Source organism: Papio anubis, chromosome 2, assembly GCF_008728515.1.
Source record: "Papio anubis isolate 15944 chromosome 2, Panubis1.0, whole genome shotgun sequence".
In the NCBI taxonomy this organism is placed as follows: Eukaryota; Metazoa; Chordata; class Mammalia; order Primates; family Cercopithecidae; genus Papio; species Papio anubis.
In genome coordinates, this window is record NC_044977.1 from 174,773,594 (window position 1) to 174,789,876 (window position 16,283).

General features: G+C 39.7%; 1 protein-coding gene and 1 long non-coding RNA gene across 3 annotated transcripts in view; both read left to right on the forward strand.

Moving 5' to 3' along the window:
• Positions 1 to 16,283, forward strand: part of RBMS3 (RNA binding motif single stranded interacting protein 3) — a 1,467,317-nt gene that overhangs the window by 168,709 nt on the left and 1,282,325 nt on the right. The window lies entirely within an intron of this gene.
• Positions 11,650 to 15,380, forward strand: LOC103882425. Its single transcript, XR_644247.4, has 3 exons — positions 11,650 to 13,984; positions 14,125 to 14,257; positions 14,367 to 15,380. It is a non-coding gene; the product is annotated as an uncharacterized LOC103882425 (long non-coding RNA).

Genomic DNA, 16,283 nt, shown 5'->3' on the forward strand with positions numbered 1-16,283 from the left:
TAACAAATATTTATTGAGCTCTTACTCTCTGTCAGGCAGTGTGCTAAGCCCTTTGTATTAGCCCACGTAATTCAAACAATGGCTTCTTTGATGTAAAATTATTATTATCCCAAATTTTCAGCTGTGAAAACAGAGATGCAAAGTGGACTATGGTGTAATACAGTAGGCAGTGCACTGAGTGCTGTTCTTGTATCATTGTCCACTTTGATATAATCCTCACAATAGCCTTGAGGTCTACCTCCATTTTAGAGGGTAGGAAATGAAGACTCCAGGAAGGCAAGTGATTTGCCCACCTTTTCTTCATAAGAGCACAACAGATCTAGCACAGACATACAAGTTTCTTGACTCCTAGGCTGACATTTTTCCACTATACCCTGCTTACATTAAAACCATTGAAACCTGATATTTTTAAACTATTGAAATCTGATATTTTCCATGTCTATAATTTTATCTACAGAAGCAGCCTAGGAATTTGGCAACTCACAAGCTGAATCTGGCCCCTAGATGTGTCTTGTTTGCTTGCACAGTAATTTAAAGTTTGTCATTGCCAACATTTTAATGTTCGGAAGCTTCCCATAAACAATCTTGATTTTTGTCTTCTCTTGAAAAAATAGGAAGTTCTGGCCCCTTATAGCCTCATGGCAAGTGATTGCTACAACTCAGTCCCGCACTTTCAGGTTTCACACTGTTCCACCCAGCCCTCTTCATTCGCCTGCGGGCCCTCCAGGACCTTTGCGTTCATATGACTTGTGGGCTAAATCAAAGAATCCTATTTCTTCAAAAATCAAGGCATTTGAAGGTTTGCAGCACAGCACAGCAAGTTGGTTATTCTACTTGGCTTCTTTCTCATGACATGTATGGGAATGAAAGTCATAGTGGTATGGTTTATGTTTCACAGGGCTTTTACACACTGAACATTTCTCCACTGTAAGTGACATTTCAAATTCAAGAAGGCAAGCCCAGTCGTAATTGGCACTGTCACTGTTCGAGTTTGATGTTGGCACCTCATGTGTTTACCCTGGTTGAGTAATCTGTTTACATCTGGGTAGGCCACACACAGAAAACTGTGAACTCTATTTATATTCATTTCCTCCCTGGGAACTTGGTTTCTGTGAGTCGCAGCTTTGGAAGGCCTGATGGATTGGAAATTTACTGGTATAGACTTGGAAGCAAAAACTTTACGTGAACCCGTTTTGGGAGCTGACCTGAGTAACTTTCTTTGGGTTACAGCAATGGGGACTTTCCCATTGACAGGTGCAGTTGATTAGAACAATTGTATGAATGCCATGCCCCAATATAAGATGATCAATGTAATCAAGACAATCAGTAATCCCATGTTATAGGCGAGGCAATTGAAACCTGGAATAAAGTTAGCTAGATGAGTACCAATTGTATATCATAAATATGTCTTAGTAATGAGCAGAATTCTCTCTTTTCTCCTGGGTGTCGCTCCCAAACATGTAACAACCAGCTCTACTCCCAGCATTCCCAAAGAAAGACAGACTCACCCCTGCCTAACTTCACTGTCTCTGCCTTCTCCATTTCCCGCAAGCATCAGCATGCAAAGGTTCAAGAGGGATAGGATTAAGTTTAGAAGACCAAAAACTCCTGGATCTGGCTTCTGTCTTACCCTGTGGGTCAATGGCCTCCTAAGGCCTCCTTCCCCAGTTGTGATAATCTGGCAAAATCCTTGCAGTATTGGCATCAATAAGCTGCATCTTAAATGAAATCTTACATTTAAGACTTTGTTGAGAGCCCCCATTCTTCAAATATAGAGCTAGGAATGCTGGAAGTCATTTAGAGAGAATTGTCTTCTTTTGCTCTCCTTTCCTCATCTCCTCCCACCTCCAGCAGTAGGTTACAGGTAAAATTAGGAGAGGAGTAAATGGAAAAAACGGGAAGGTCTCCAGGAGGTGAATCATTGGCACCATTTTTATCAGGAATACTTGTCTGGAACCTATTATTGGAAGCCTTGGGATACCTAATCCTGGTTTGGCAGAGCTGCAAAATATCTCCTTGCAGAGATCAGCTAATTTTTTATTCACCTTAGTCTCCAGCATTCTGCTAGGCATTATGAAGCTTACAAAAAGAGCATGCAGAAGGGATGGCCTCAGCTTTCAGGGAGTATATACTCCAGTTGCAAAGTCAGAAATGTGTACAACAGTGTTTATATAAGAGCCTTAGTCTTCTTTGAAGCACCGTCAGCATCAGAAAAACACTTAACATGATAAATATTCCCATATCCATTCCTCATTAATAACACCTAGAGCTTCTCAAGGACGAATGTATTTTTCAGGTGAAAGAAAAGAAATGATATAAAACTAAGGTGAAGAGATGTTAAGCTGCCTTAGGAGTAGAGACTGGGCAGATTTAGAAGTGACTTTATCAAAGGTAGTCTTTAATATTCAACGACTTTAGACATTAGTGAGACTACCAAGGGGTAATGTTTAATATTATAACTTACTACAGGTTAAATAGCCAATGATAACTTCAATGAAACTTGAGCACAATTTGGGATAGTATGGTATGTTTTTAATGCGACTCTTAAGAAAGTGCTGAAGCCTTCCGTATGTATAGGTAATATTGTTGGCAACACAATATATCATTTTTAAGCTGTAATGGCACTCCTGCGTGTAAAAATCCCAGAGAGTGAATCAGCCTTGTGGAATGTGTTTCCTGTTCTCTATTTTGCCACAGTTCTCTTTCAGTGGACATGTAGCTTTGAAGGTGAGTATAATTAAACATTCATTGGTATTGCATCTCTCATGCACATATGAGAAAATTTAGTGGCAAATTTCTTCTCTAAAGAATGTGCAAAACCCCTTTGAATTGACCGGCTCTTCTAGTACTTTACTCTGAAACTTGGTTGCTCTGGCTCTTGTGTCTATTTTCAATACATTGTATGTAAATGATGATTTAGTTTCTAAGTGAATTTGTCTGACGGTCAGATGAAGCATTCTGCATGGATGGAGATGGAAGTTAGAGGAAGGTCATGAGAATATGTTCTGTGTGCCTTCACATTTGGTACTTAGAGGTCTCTGGTTATTATTGTGCTTCTCTTCCATGCCCTTCTTAATTCTGGCTTTTAGCCCAGCCATTGTGACAGCTGTTTGTAATTCCGTTTGCAGTTCACTTCTGGAGGAATTACACATTGCTCTGTCTGCTTGTCGTTGCTGTGGCCTCTTCAAGTTCCCGTGTGATGGGAGAACAAAAGAGTCTGGGCTCTGAAAAGGACTCGACTTTCTATTCAAATTGGAATTATTTTTAGAAAGTGTCTATAGAATCGAAAGTTTCCTCAATCAGCAGGATTCATATAAAGCCATATGTTGGTGTGCTTTCCTCAGAAAAAACCTTAGAAAAGTTCTTTTAGAATCTCATAGCCTGTGGTAGGCTGCATTCTGTGGGCAGGCCTGCCCCATGCACCTGGAGTCATGGCAAGGTTTCTGTGAGGTGCTGAGTGTGTGAGGTCTCTGGTGGTAATTTGCTCTTGAGGCGTTAGACTCAACCAACAAGGGCCAAAACTGTATTACAGTGAACTCTGTTAGCGGCCAGGTTGAGGATGCAGAGTGATCTCTTTAATCAATACTTTATCTGGATTGTCAGTTGTAAAAGGCTTAGAAATAATGCAACAAAATACTCAGCTCTGAAATAACACTGAGTGTCATTTCACCTTTGTTTGATTCAGAAGGTCCTTTAGAGTCTTTGTGTCCTGGGAGAGCTAGTTAATAAAGATTCCATGTTTAGAATGTTTGATAAATTAGACTTTATTCTAGTTAGGAAGGGAAATAGGCAAGTGTAAATGCCATAAAGTCGTGCTGGCCCAAGAGGGAGATGAGAGCTCTAAGCAAAAATAAGTGTGTTTGCGGTTAGTGGCATCAGTATTACTCATCACTCACTGCTATTAAATACCCCATAAATATTTCACTTCTGGAGTATAAGATGGTCAAAGTAGGACCTCTTCTTTACCTATATTGGACCCTCACCTATTAGCACCCTCTTCTGTAATATGCTCTGAGATGTTTAATAAGTCTACTGATTTGCAGCAACGGCCCAGGGTTTTCAGGAAAGACTTCCCAGAAATGGGCCTCACATTGGTCTGTCTAGCTTATATAGCTCAGTTCACCCCAAACTGGACTCTCACTCAGAAACAGGTCAACAGAAGGTATCTGATTACACAGGATTTCATGTCCCAGTGGCCTGGAGGGCATAGCATGTGCCACAGGACTGATGTTCTGACTTGGTGCCCTGTCTCGGGGCCAGCTCCCATTTTAGGCTTCCAGGTTCATCCTTCAAAGGGTTGAAAACAGCATCACAATTTTTTTTCTCTTAGGAAATTTCTCACCCTTGACAAGCCCGCAGGACAAACAGACCTGACCTCCATGGCCCCTTGTCTGTCAGCCCTTATTAAATGAATATTCACTCTGCAGAGCATCACACTAGGCATTGTGGAAAGTTATAGAAGGGGGTGATGCACTCCTGGCCTTTGAGCATCTTATCAACTTACAGGAAAGACAGAACCAGCACACAACAAAATATATAAAAACTTAAATGTCAGCTGGATATATATATAGTTATTTATAAATTCAATTGACATAGCCTGGAAATACATATTTATGTATACATATATCTATATGTACATAAAGTTAAGGCATTTCTGAAATGACTGAAGTGACTAGAATTAGAAAAAGGTAGTTTTCTATTGGCTTAGTTTTAGTCCCCCAGAAGTGACCCTGAGACAAGGACTTGAGAGCAAGTAGTTTATCTGAGAGGTATAGCAAATGCCAGTAAGAAGAGAGGGAAAGAATGACAGGAAAAGTAAGGCAGACCACAAAGGGTATGATATTGAGCCAGCTATGACTATGCACAGCTAGAGCTAAAGCCTATGGAAAAATTCTGGGAAATAATTTAGAGCATTTACTCTGGACTCCTATCAGTAACTGGTTGAGGACTCCTCTCAGGGTGAGTTAATACCCAGATATGCATAGCTCACCATACCCAGACAGAATAGTTTCTCGAGAAACAAAACAAAACAAACCTTGTGCAAAGAGATGCAGTTAATGGCAGTTTCAAGGCTGGTCTTGGTAAGACCTGAGGGATACAGTAAGGGACCAACATTCTCTGCTACATTCACAGATATTAGTGAGAAAAATGGTTTGGAAAGGAGAAAGGGATTTTGAACATTTAGGAAGCCAGTGTCTATAAGGACCCAAAAGTAATGACAGATGACATTCAAACCAGCACAATAGGCTTCCTTATGCAAGTGCCTCAAATGAGTATGCCTCAAGTGGCATAGAGAAAATGGTCTGGGTGACCAGTTGAACCAGACTGAAAATGAGGAGCAACTTAGGGGTACAAGGATTCAGATTGTGATGGCTGCCCTAAGTTAGGATTCCCTGTGATCCACTAGACATGCCTCAGTTGCAAACCATATTGGGAATAGTGGGTAGGTTAGCCACACTGTGGACTATGAAGCAGTTACTTTATCTGTGGCATGAAGTCCTGACAGATCACAGGAAACATTTCAGAAGAATGAGAGCTGAGTGCTATTGGAGATGCAATAGGGCAACATGTCCTTCCTTCAACTCACCTAGGTCAAAGACATGGGCAGTGGCCAACAAGCACTGGAGATTTTACACTAGGTCCCCTATATTTTTAAAGGGTAAGACCGACAGCACTGGGACAGTGGGCATGGGACTCATCATGATTAGTAGTATGTCTAAAGTCGATCTGATATAATATAGTCTTCTCTTGAATTGCATTGTATGTATAGATCTTCTCTAAGGAGCTGGTAGATGGGAAGTTAAGACTGGCAAAGGCAGAAACACTGCAGAGGGCTCTTGTTCATCTGACACTGGTTAGTTATTGACATATTGCTACAGAAGACCTGTAGCCTAGGCTTTAGCAAATGCCTCCTACAAGGACTCCTGTGTGTTGATCTTTGTTAATGGAAATGTCTATGTGTTTCATGTAATGTTTAGCTGCCCTGGCAGATGTGCCCAGGAATGAGCTCTCTGAGAATGCATCTCAGGGTTAATTATTCTTTAATATATAAAATCATACTGACATGGTTTAGATGTGTCCCCACCCAAATCTCATCTTGAATTATAGTTCCCATAATCCCCAAGTGTTTTGAGAAGGACCTAGTGGGAAGTAATTGAATCTTGGGGGCAGTTACCCCCTTGCTGTTCTGTTGATGATGAGTGAGTTCTCATGAGATCTGATGGTTTTATAAGGGGCTTTTCCCCACTTTTCTTGGCATTTCTGACTCCTGCTGCCATGTGAAAAAAAAAAAAAAGTGTGTTTGCTTCCTCTTCTGGCATCATTTTAAGTTTCCTGAGGCCTCCCCAACCATGTGTAACTGTGAGTCAACTGAACTCCTTTCCTTCATAAATTACCCAGTCTTGGATATTTCTTCATAGCAACGTGAGAAGAGTCTAATACAGTAAATTGGTACTACAGAGAGTAGGTGTTGCTATAAAGCTACCCAAAAATGTGGAAGAAACTTTGGAATTGAGTTACAGGCAGAGGTTGGAACAGTTTGGAGGACTCAGAGGAAGACAGGAATATGTGGAAAAGTTTGGAACTTCCTAGAGACTGGTTGAATGGCTTTGACTAAAATGCTGATAATGATATGGACAATAAAGTCTAGGCTGAATTGGTCTCAGATGGAGATAAAGAGCATCTTGGGAACTGGAGCAAAGGTTACTCTTGGTATGCTTTAGCAAAGAGACTGGTGACATTTTATCCCTGCCCTAGAGATCTGTGGAACTTTGAACTTAAGAGAGATGATCTGAAATCGGAATGTATATTTAAAGGAAACAGAGCATAAAAGTTTGAAAAATTTGCAGCATGATAATGCAATAGAAAAAAACTGTTTTCTTGAGAGAAAGTCAAGCTGACTGTAGAAACATGCACAAGTTATGAGGAACCAAATGTTAATCGCCAAGACAATAGGAAAAATGTCTCCAGGGCATGTCAGAGAGCTTTATGGCAGCCCCTCCCATCACAGGCCCAGAGGCTATTGAAGAATACGAGCCTACATGAAATGATCTCTAAAATACAGTAAACTTTCACTATCCAATATGGTAGTATAAGTTTACTGTACCTGCACACATGGCTATTTAAGCTCAAATTAATTAAGATTAAGTATAATTTAAAATTTAGTATCTTAATCATAGTAGGTTCATTTCAGGAACTCAAAGCTGCCAGTGGCTAATGACTTCTATATTAGACAGTACAGAACATTTCCATCATGGCATGAAACTCCGCAATAGAACTATAGTGAATGAGCAAAGCATAACTCGAAAATCTCGTTCCCAACACATAAACAAGTCTACAAAATAACCGGCTAGCATCATGATGACAGGATCAAGTCCACATATAACAATACTACTAACCTTAAATGTAAATGAGCGAAATGCTCCAGTTAAAAGACACAAAATGGCAATTTAAATAAAGACCAAGACCCATCAGTATGCTGTCTTCAAGAGACCCATCTCACATGCAAAGACACACATAGGCTCCAAATAAAGGGATGCAGGAAAATTTACGAAGCAAATGGAAAAAAGCAAGGACTGCAGTCCTAATTTCTGGCAAAATAGACTTTAGACTATCAAAGATCAAAAAAGACACGGGCATTACATAATGGTAAAGGGTTCAATTCAACAAGAAGAGCTAACTATCCTAAATATATATGCACCCAACACAGGAGCACTCAGATTCACAAAGTAAGTTCTTAGAGACCTTCAAAGAGATTTAGACTCCCACACAGTAGTAGTGGGAGACTTTAACACCCCACTGACAGTATTAGACAGATCACAGAGACAGAAAATTAACAAAGATATTCAGGACCTGAACTCAGCTCTGCATTAAGTGGACCTGATAAATATCTACAGAACTCTTCACCCCAATACAACAGAATATACATTCTTCTCATCACTGCATGACATTTACTCTAAAATTGACCACCTAATTGGAAGTAAAACTCTCCTCAGCAAATGTAAAAGAACTGAAATCATAACAAACCATCTCTCAGACCACAGTGCAATCAAATTATAACTCAAGATTAATTAATTCACTCAAAACCACACAACTATGTGGAAATTGAAAACCCTGCTCCTAAATGACTCCTGGGTAAATAATGAAATTAAGGCAGAAATAAAGAAGTTCTTTGAAACTACTGAAAACAAATACACAATGTACTATAATCTCTGGATGCAGACAAGGCAGTGTTAAGCGGGAAACTTATAGCTCTAAATGCCTACATCCAAAAGCTAGAAAGATCTCAAGTTAAAAACCTAAAATCACTTAAAACAACTAGAGAACCAAGAGCAACCAAACCACAAAGCTAGAAAAAGACAAGAAATAACCAAGATCAGAGCTGAACTGAAGGATATAGAGACATGAAAAACCCTTCAAAGAATCCATGAATCCAGGAGCTGAGTTTTGGGAAAAAAAAAAATTAATAAAATAGACCCCTAGCTAGACTAATGAAGAAAAGAAAGAAGAATAAAATAAACACAATCAGAAATGATAAGGGTGATCTCCCCACTGACCGCACAGAAATACAGACAATTAACAAAAAATACTATAAACACCTCTATGCACATAAACTAGAAAATCTAGAAGAAATGGATAAATTCCTGGACATATACATCCTCTCAAGACTGAACCAGGAAGAAATTGAATCCCTGAATAGACCGATAATGAGTTCTGAAAATTGAGGCAGTAATAAATAGCCTACCGACTGAAAAAAGCCCAGGACCAGATGGATTCACAGCTGAATTCTGCCAGAGGTACAAAGAAGAGCTGATACCATTCCTATAGAAACTATTCCAAAAAACTGAAAAGGAGGTACTCCTCTCTAACTCATTCTATGAGGCCAGAATCATTCTGATACCAAAACCTGCCAGAAATACAACAAAAAAATAGGAAACTTTAGGCCAATATCCTTAATGAATATCGATGTGAAAATTGTCAACAAAATACCGGCAAACTGAATCCAGCACCACATCAAAAAGCTTATCCACCAAAATCAAGTAGGCTTCATCCCCGGGTTGCAAGGTCAGTTCAACATAGGCAAATCAATAAATATGACTCATCACATAAACAGAGCTAAAGACAAAAAAAGCATGATTATCTGAATCGATACATAAAAGGCCTTTGATAAAAATTAACATCCCTTCATTTTAAAAACTCTTAATAAACTAGATATTGAAGGAACATACCTCTAAATAATAAGAGCCATATATGACAAACCCACAGCCAATATCATACTGAATGGCAAAAGCTGGAAGCATTCCCCGCAAAAACCAGTACAAGACAAGGTTGCCGTATCTCACCACTCCTATTGGAGATGGTATTGGAAGCTCTGGCCAAGGGAATAAGGCAAGAGAAAGAAATGAAGCACGTTCAAATAGGAAAAGAGGAAGCCAAACTACCTTTGTTTGGAGATGATATTATCCTTTATCTGGAAAATCCCATCTTCTCAGCCCAAGAACTTCTTAAGCTGATAAGCAACTTCAGCAAACTCTCAGGATACAAAAGTCAATGTGCGAAAGTCACTAGCATTTCTACACACCAAGAATAGACAAGCCAAGAGCCAAATCACAGGTGAACTTCCATTTACAACTGCCACAAAAAGAATAAAATTCCTAGGAATACAGTTAACAAGGGAAGTGAAGGACCTCTTCAAGGAGAACTATAAACCACTGCTCAAAGAAATCAGAGAGGAGAGAACAAATGGAAAATCATTAATTCCATGTTCATGGATAGGAAGAATTAATATTATGAAAATGGCCATATTGCCCAAAGCACTTTATAGATTCAATGCTGTTCCCATTAAACTACCATTGACATTCTTCACAAAATTAGGAAAAAACTCTTTTGAAATGCATATAGAACCAAAAAGAGCCTAAATAGTCAAGGCAATTCTAAGCAAAAAGAACAAAGCTGAAGGTATCACACTACCTGACTTCAAACTATATTATAGGGCTACAGTAACCAAAACAGCATAGTAACGGTACAAGAACAGACACATAGACCAATGGAACATAATAGAGAACCCAGAAATAAGACTACATACCCACAACCATCTGACCTTAGACAAACCTGACAAAAACAAGCAACGGGGAAAGGATTTCCTCTTCAATAAACAGTGCTGGGAGAACTGGCTAGCCATATGCAGAAAATTGAAATGGACCCCTTCCTTACACCATATACAAAAATCAACTCAAGATGAATTAAAGAGTTAAATGTAAAACCCACAACTATAAAAACCCTCGATGAAAACCTAGGCAATACAATTCAGGTCATAGGCACAGGCAAAGATTTCATGATGAAGACATCAAAAGCAATTACAACGAAACCAAAAATTGACAAATGGGATCTAATTAAACTAAAGAGCTTCTGCACAGCAAAAGAAACCATCAATAAATTAAACAGACAACCTACAGAATGGGAGAAAATTTTGCAACATATCCATCTGATAAACATCTAATATCCAGCATGTATAAGGAACTTAAACAAATTTACAAGAAGATAACCTCGTTAAAAGTGGGCAAAGGACATGAACAGACACTTCTCAAAAAAAGACATACAAGTGGCCAACTAGCATATGAAAAAAAAGCTCAATATCACTGATCATTAGAGAAATGCAAATCAAAACCGCAATGAGATGCCATCTCACACCAGTCAGAATGGCTGCTATTATTAGGTTGGTGCAAAAGTAATTGCAGCTTTTGTCATCAAAATTAATGGCAAAAACCACAATTACTTTTGCACCAACCTTATAAAAAGTCAAAAAACAACACATGCTGGCGATGTTGTGGAGAAAAAGGAAATGCGTTTACACTGTTGGTGGGAGTGTAAATTACTTCAATAATTATAGAAGACAGTGGGACGATTCCTGAAAGACCTAGATGCAGAAATATCTTTCAACCCAACAATCCCATTACTGAGTATATACCCAAAGTAATATAAATTGTTGTATTATAAAGATACATGTGCATGTATATCCATTGCTGTACTATTCACAATAGCACACACATGGAATCAACGTAAATGCCCATCAATAATAGACTAGATTAAGAAAATGTTGTACATATACACCATGGAATACTATACAGCCATAAAAAGGAACAAGATCATGTCCTTCATGGGGTCATGGATGGATTTGGAAGCTGTTATCCTCAGCAAACTAACATAGGAACAGAAAATCAAATGCCCTGTGTTTTCACTTATAAGTGGGACCTGAAAGATGACAACACATGGACACATGGGAGCAGGAAACACACAATGGGGCCTGTTGGAGAGTAGAGGGTGGGAGGAGGGAGAATATCAGGAAGAATAGCTAACAGATGCTGGGCTTAATACCTTGGTGATGGGATGATCTGTGCAGCAAACCACAGTAGCACACTTTTACCTATGTAACAAACCTGCACATCCTGCATACATATCCCTGAACTTAAAATGAAAGTTAGAAAAAAAACCTAGTCTCTAAACCTAGCTCTGCACTTTATTAGTTGTGCATCCATAGAGAGACTACTTATATGCCTGTGCCTCTGTTGCTCTATCTGTGAAATAAGGGTAGTCAAGATAGCACATCACAGGGTTCAGGTGAGAATTAAATGCAACATTATTTATAAAGTTATTAATGCATTATCTGGCACACTGTGAATTCTCAATACGTGTTACCTAAAATGGAAGAGGGTCTCTGTCTTAGTCTTTTTGTGTTGCTGTAAAGGAATACCCAAGAATGGTTAATTTATGGAGAAAAAAACGTTTACTTAGATCACAGTTCTCATGGCTGGAAGGTTAAAGATTGGACATCTTCATCTGGTAAAGGCCTCAGGCTGCTTTCACTCATAGTGGAAGGCAAAGGGGAGCCATATGTGCATAGATCACATAGTGAGAGAAGAAGCAAGAGAGAGGGAAAGATGCCAGGCCCATTTAAACAACCAGCTTTTTCAGGAACTAGTAGAGTGAGAACTCAGCCCAAAAGAGAGCAGTAATCTACTCATGAAGGATCCTCTTTCATGACCCATACACCTCACACCAGGTCCCATCTCCAACACTGGGGATCATATTTCAACATGAGGTTGGAGGGTACAAATATCCAAATCACTGTAGTCTCTTAGCTCCAACATTATGTGCATTTCTAAATGCTGTGCCATATCTGTTTTCTCCCTGATGTTGATAATTTATATTTGGAGTACCCCATGGAGGCAGGGAATCCTGCATTAACTCACAAGGCCATTTTATTTAACATACATTTATACAACTCATACCATGTGCCATAGTCTAATGTAAGCACTGAACACATATTTATTTCATCTTCCCCACAAGCCTATGTGGCAGGTATTCTACAGAAAAGCCTCCACATCTCTAAACCTGCCTCATTTTGTGACTTATCTTGGTAAGTCCTGTGGAAGTGGGGAGGGGAGAATAAAGATGAAACAATAAGATTCTGCCCTTAAGGCAGAGAGGAGACAAATAATTGTAGAGAGTATATTGTCTCAGGCTAGATATTTTGCATGTATTATTTAATTTTAAGCAACAACTCTGTGAGATAGGTGATATTCCCATTGTATAGATGTGGAAATAAACTAAAGAGGTTTTATAACTAGCTCAGCATTGTACAGCTAGTTCATTGTGAGAAATGGGACTCTAACCTGGGCCTAATTCCAAATCCTGTACATTTTTCACTGCATCTTGATGTCTGTTAATAGGAAAGATAATATGCATGTATAAATATAAGGTATAAATAAAATAATGTAGATAAATTGTCCTAGGAGTTAAGGGGAGTAAGGGATTACTCCTAGCCAAGAGGGTCATGAGAACCTTCATTGAAGAGGGAGCATTTGAAATAGCACCTAAAAGTGAGCAGGATGTGGGCTGGTGGGACTGGGAGAAGGAGATTCCAGGTAGAGGGAAGAGCACAAGCAAAGGCTCTGATAGAATCAGGATAACATGTGGAGTTGGTAGTGATGGACCAAGGAGGGGGACCTGCCTGGGTGGGATGCTGTATCTTTCACCAACACTGTTGAGAATTGCCAGAGCATGGTCATAACAAAGAGCAGTCTGACTCTTAGTTTTATTATTGCCTTTAAATTCTACACATAATGTGCCTGCTTTATTATGTGTATCTGGGACCGACCACTCCTATCAACCTCTATCCTTTGGTATGCCTGTGGGTTTGTTGGAATAAGTTTCTCTTGAATTCTGTTCTCTATATGTCTTCCTTGGTAGCACTCCAATTTCTATGATTTCTTGCCTGTGTTATTCCCAGCCTGTGTTATTTCTGGCTTGCGTTCTTCACTATGTGAGTTTTACCCTATGTTCCAGGAAGACAGGTTCTTTCAGGGTCAAAGAGGTAGCCCTAGGCTTTCTATAGGTTTTGGAAAAGAAGGGTCACACGTGGAGCCAGGTGTCTGTCATATTCCAGGTCTGGAGTTCTTCTGTCTCAGGCAGGAAGCCTGGCTGAAATAAAAACTGTCTTCAGGATCTGAGTGATACCCTAAAGTCGACAAACAATGCTAGATTGAACTAAATGACATGGGCCGTGGCACTGGAAGAATCTTCTTAGAACTCTTGTCATGTGGTGGGAAGTTAAGAGTGGGCTGTCTTGAACATTGAAACCGTTAAAGGGAAGACCATGGGTTGATACCCTCCCTACCCTCATCCCCTGGCCTTTCCTTGACTACCACCCTGGGGCAAAGGAAGAAGGAGGATCTCCTGCTAATTTTCAACTGCGTTTTGCTCTCTGTTATGTAGTATTTCAGTGACATCATCCACTCAGGAGAGTTGGGGCGAGGCTGGCTGAGGTTCTCAAGGAGCTGAGTTTTGAGTTCAGGTGCTCGTGTAGCAGTGGAATGATGCCTCCTGACCTTTCAGACCTTTGAGACCTCTGGGCGGTCTTAGAAATCACTTCAAGCCTCCAGTCCAGGATACGACTGCCTAGGGGAATTCCAGGGAAAGGTGGCAGGTAGAGTATCCTTTCTGAGTTTTATTCTCTCGTCCTCCTTTCCCTTCTTTCTATGTGTCTGTGTTGCTCTGTTGTGTCTCCTCCTCGAGATTCCAAAGAACGTTGATGCCAAGGTATTTATTTTATGTTCTTGTCAACAGAGATGCCATGGTCAACAAGGTGATGAATACCACTATGAGCTCACTACAAGATCTCAAAGATTTCAAGCCACTGGCTGTTCCAAAGCATGAAGCCGCCCTTCCGGAGCAGTGGCGGGAGGCAGGCAGGGAGGAGGTAAGGAATCATCCTCTCTTCCCTGTGCCCCTTGACTCCATCAGCCTTTAGCTGTCAGATTGTTTAGACTCATGGCTGATGGGTTTTTTTCCCGTGTGTTCTTCCACAGGCCCTGAGTTTTGGCCAGATGATGGACCATCTCCTTAGGTGTCCAGGGAGCTGCTGAAACATAGTGAGGAAGATGCTGCTGATCCAAAGGATAAAAAGCACCTAAACTGAAACCAAGAAGCACCTAAAGTGGACTCACGCCCAGCATCCCTGCAGACTGATGTTCTCTCAGCTATAGTTCTGCATTGAACTGTTTTTCCTTTGCTATCACCTGCCTAACACACAGTCCTGGATGCTTTTGACTGGTTGGATTTCTTTTTTTTTTTTCCCCCTGCCTTTTCATTTTATTTCCTTTTTTTCCTGCCTTTTCTTTTTCTTTCCTTGACCCTGGGAATTACAAACAAGAAATTGCTTTAAAAAGTATTATTCGGTGCTGAAAATAGCCTTGTTTATGAACAAGTTTTATCCCTAGGGATTTCCTGAAATGCAATCTCAGGTTACCTTGTAAATGGGGCTGTGCCATTTGATTTGTATAGTACTGATCTGTAAGTTAAAATACATTTCCTTTCTTTTGTTTCATTCTTTTTTAAAAAGTTTGGATCCAGGTAATGGCCTGAGTCACATTTGCTTAGCTACTGAAGTGATCTCAATGTGTTATCGCTTAGAGTTGAAACATAATCAAACATACGTTATACCTGGGGCTCTTGCACACTCTTTGATACATATGTCACACTACAAAGAAACACAAACCTTGTAGGTTGAAATTTAATTCCTGTTTGATCCTGCAGCTAGAATGCTAAATAAATTGTAAATATCAAAATTGGCTTCAAATACTCTCAATATAAGCTAGTCAACAGTAAGTGGATGGTTCCAGAATACCATTTTCTAAGACAAAGCAGGAATTAGAGATCAACTGACCTCATCCATAATGTTGCTCAGGTCTGTCTGTGGATCTGTCCATTTTGGAGTAAAAAACAAGGCATGCTTCTGTGATTGTGTTTATGAAAACTGTAGTATTTCAGATTTATGTTTTGTAATTGTGCTTGCCTTGCAATAAAACACCTTCAGTTGACTCGCAATAAGGTCTCTGTCAATTTCCTGCAAAACTGTGTCCTTATTGGCTTTCTAAAAAAGTTCAGTGTAGACCTATCAGTGGTGACCTGCTAGACATTTCAGCTGGATCTAGCATTATTGCTCTTTCAGAAATAACACTAGAGCTGTCCATTGTCTACACATGGGGTCAGAGTTGTACAGTCAGATTCTCAATTCTTCATATTAGCATCAACTACAGAAATCTATAGTCACAGCCTAACCCTGTTACGTATATGTGCTGCCATCTGCCATTGTGTTCCAACTCTGGAGTCCCTATTTATTTCTGAGACTCTAGGATAAGCCAAAAACCCTCTGGACCTCAGTGTCCTCATATACAAAATGGGGATAATGATACTTCCTATGATTGTGGTGATAAGTGCCTGTAAAAGGACATCACATGGATGGTACTTTGCACATTGTAAATTCATTGGAATGTGGCAATAGTCAATAAATGGTGGTTATTTTATTTGTTAATAAAGAATTGAATGAATTTCTAAATCTCTTAGTTGACCTTTAGTTGAGAACACTGAGTAACTTATGAATAGTTTCTTAGCCCTCTTTACTTAAAGCTCGTGGAAAAAAACATGAAGATTCATGAGACAGAAGTCTAGAGTGGAGAATCTGCTGTTGCCTTCCTTGGCCACATAACCTAATACCTTGGTTCCTTAATTCCTCCTTCTGAAAAATAGGGCAGATGTTTTACCTCCTTCGCAGAGATGACAGTATCCTGTTCTCAGAAAATGATATACTGTACACATAACTGTATGAGACATCACCTTTTCCACTTGTTTGCAACATCAAGCCCATGTCATCCAAGGGGAGGTGAGTATCCCGCTAAATACTGACATGAAGAGCTCATTAACTAAGGAAAATAATTCAGACCATC